General features: G+C 63.0%; 1 non-coding gene across 1 annotated transcript in view; it reads left to right on the top strand.

Annotated features, from left to right (window-relative positions):
• Positions 1-2,500, top strand: part of LOC124730945 — a 7,021-nt gene that overhangs the window by 2,316 nt on the left and 2,205 nt on the right. The window contains exon 1 of the ribosomal RNA XR_007008102.1: positions 1-2,500. This exon is cut by the window's left edge and continues 2,316 nt beyond it; it is cut by the window's right edge and continues 2,205 nt beyond it. This is a non-coding gene — a ribosomal RNA (large subunit ribosomal RNA).

Raw genomic sequence — 2,500 nt, 5'->3', positions numbered from 1 at the left:
GTAGGTAAGGGAAGTCGGCAAATTGGATCCGTAACTTCGGGATAAGGATTGGCTCTGAGGATCGGGGCGTGTCGGGCTTGGTCGGGAAGTGGGTCAGCGCTAACGTGCCGGGCCTGGGCGAGGTGAGTGCCGTAGGGGTGCCGGTAAGTGCGGGCGTTTAGCGCGGGCGTGGTCTGCTCTCGCCGTTGGTCGGCCTCGTGCTGGCCGGCGGTGCAGGATGCGCGCGCCTGCGCGGCGTTCGCGCCCCGGTGCTTCAACCTGCGTGCAGGATCCGAGCTCGGTCCCGTGCCTTGGCCTCCCACGGATCTTCCTTGCTGCGAGGCCGCGTCCGCCTTAGCGTGCTCCTCCGGGGGCGCGCGGGTGCGCGGATTCTCTTCGGCCGCCATTCAACGATCAACTCAGAACTGGCACGGACTGGGGGAATCCGACTGTCTAATTAAAACAAAGCATTGCGATGGCCCTAGCGGGTGTTGACGCAATGTGATTTCTGCCCAGTGCTCTGAATGTCAACGTGAAGAAATTCAAGCAAGCGCGGGTAAACGGCGGGAGTAACTATGACTCTCTGGACGACCTTGCGTGTTTGGGGCCGGGTACGCCGTTGGCAGTGGTCGCGGCTGGGCTGCCTGAGGCCCTCCGTGCTGTCGGCTCTGAGGAAGCAGGAGCAAGGAAGAGGAAGACGTTGCGCCCGCCATCCAAGCAGCGGTCTGGTGGTGGCCCTCCGCTCTCCAAGCGGAAGCGCCGCCGGTGGGAATATGCCAGATGTCAGGATGCCTTCAGGAAGAATCGCGCGCGCTGCGTGCGTGGTCTCCTGGATGGCACCCTGCTCCAGCCGCCGTCGAACATCCCTGGGCTGGTGGACTTCTGGCGCAGCCTCTTCACGACAGAGCCACCTTCCAACGCTGGCTCCATTCCCGACCGGCTTCTCCCGCGCTCGGAGTCTGTTGACTTTGAGCGCCTATGGAGGCCGATCACTGCAGAAGAGGTTGCGGCCGCCCTGCCGCCCAGAGGCTCCGTTGCCGGCCCTGACGGCCTCTCGCCGGTGCAGCTGCGCCGCCTTCCAGCGGAGGTCACCACCAAACTCCTAAACCTTTTCCTGCTCACCCGCAAGCTCCCCCCTTCCCTCCTCCGAGCCAGGACCTCTTTGCTGCCTAAGACAGCCGCCCCAGCATCCCCCGCTGACTTTCGGCCCATCACCGTCTGCTCGGTGCTAGCCCGAACCTTCCATAAGGTTCTGGCGACTCGCCTTATGCAGATGTGTGCTGTGGACGAACGTCAGCGGGCTTTCATCCCAAGGGATGGGATGCTGGAGAACACTTTCCTACTCGACCGGATACTCGTCGGCGCCGTCCGCCGCTGTCGTTCTGTGTTCATGGCATCCCTCGATGTGTCCAAGGCGTTCGATTCGTTGGACCATGCGGCTTTGCGTCCTGTGCTTAAAGCCCATGGTCTGCCGGACGAATTCATTGACTACGTCGAGGGCTGCTATGCGGACAGCACGACGGTAATTGCGGGGGGTGGCGACGAGTCCCCGGCCGTGCGGCCAGCAAGAGGTGTTCGGCAAGGAGATCCTCTGTCCCCTCTCCTGTTCAATTTCGCTGTTGATTATGTTCTAGATCAGCTGCCCTCACACGTAGGTGTCAAGGTGTTGGGCCGCCAGACGAACGCGGCGGCCTTCGCGGATGACATCCTGCTCTTCGCCTCCACGAGGGGGGGCCTGCAGTCCCTTATCAACGCAGCAGTAGCAGCCCTCGACCAGCTGGGGCTGCGTGTTAACCCGCGGAAGTGTCTCACCCTCGCACTCGTGGCGTCCGGCCGCGAGAAGAAAGTGAAAGTGGATGCGAGCGTCACCTTCACGGCCGGCGAAACCACCATGCCGGCGTTGGGAGTGGGTGAGACCTTCCGCTACCTGGGACTGCAGTTCTCCTCCTCTGGGCGGTGTCTCTTCCATCCGAGGCACCACATCGAGGAGCAGCTGTCGATCATCACGCGGGCGCCGCTGAAGCCGCAGCAGCGGCTCTTTGCACTTCGTGAGGTCCTTCTCCCGGGCCTGTATCATGGCCTAGCACTGAGTCGCACCCGCATCGGTGCGCTCAAGGCCATGGACAACTGTGTTCGAGCCGCCGTGAGGAGATGGTTCCGCCTCCCTGCCGACACCCCCTTGGGCTACTTTCACGCTCCAATTGCCCATGGGGGCCTTGGGATTCCATCAGCCCGCTGGATAGGGCCAACCCTGAGGCGGGGCAGGCTCCTCACCCTGTTGCAGCTCGAGACCACCACCACCGACGCAGACCTGGGGGAGGCACGACACGAAGTGGCGGCGCTTGAACGACACCTCACGTGGGAGGGCCATCTGCTGCCAACGGCTGCAAAAGTTGGTGAGATGTGGGCGGCGCGCCTGCATATTTCCTTCGACGGGGCAGCTCTCTCGTCGTCAGCCAGGACATCAGGCCAACATAGCTGGGTCGAGGACACCAGTCGCTTCCTGTCTGGCCGTGACTAC

The sequence above is a fragment of the Schistocerca piceifrons genome, unplaced genomic scaffold (assembly GCF_021461385.2).
Source record: "Schistocerca piceifrons isolate TAMUIC-IGC-003096 unplaced genomic scaffold, iqSchPice1.1 HiC_scaffold_1255, whole genome shotgun sequence".
Lineage (NCBI taxonomy): Eukaryota > Metazoa > Arthropoda > Insecta > Orthoptera > Acrididae > Schistocerca > Schistocerca piceifrons.
The sequence above is the reverse complement of the archived record's forward strand: the minus strand, read 5'-3'. Positions and strand labels throughout refer to the sequence as shown.